This window comes from Acanthisitta chloris, unplaced genomic scaffold (genome assembly GCF_000695815.1).
Source record: "Acanthisitta chloris isolate BGI_N310 unplaced genomic scaffold, ASM69581v1 scaffold28727, whole genome shotgun sequence".
Taxonomy (NCBI): Eukaryota; Metazoa; Chordata; class Aves; order Passeriformes; family Acanthisittidae; genus Acanthisitta; species Acanthisitta chloris.
The window spans coordinates 1-271 of NW_008683601.1; the positions used below are offsets into that span (position 1 = coordinate 1).

The 271-nt window shown below is 61.6% G+C and overlaps 1 protein-coding gene across 1 annotated transcript in view; it reads left to right on the top strand.

The window, feature by feature from the left end:
• The first annotated feature begins 7 nt into the window (after positions 1-7).
• Positions 8-271, top strand: part of ADPRHL2 (ADP-ribosylhydrolase like 2) — a 4067-nt gene continuing 3803 nt past the window's right edge. Inside the window, exon 1 of the mRNA XM_009079019.1 lies at positions 8-161. The gene's annotated coding sequence lies outside the window, so the exon portion shown is untranslated. The remainder of the gene's footprint in view (positions 162-271) is intronic.

Consider the following 271-nt stretch of genomic DNA (forward strand, 5'->3'; position numbering starts at 1 on the left):
TTTCCGCGGCTGCTTGGCCGGAGCGTTGTTGGGGGATTGCCTAGGAGCTGTTTTCGAAGGGAGAAGCGTCGTGAAGCTGCAGGAGTTGCTGAAATTCGTGCGAGGGCTGGAGCCGGCGGAGGAGGAGGAGAGGGGGGAGGCGGCGGGGAGCGCACGTGGAGGTGGGAGAGGGTTGAGAAATATCTTTTTTTTTTGGCTCCGGGAGGGGGGGGAAGCTAAGCGTTGGGGAGGTTTGGGGGGGAGCATAATGCCCTCAGGGTTGGGGGGTTGT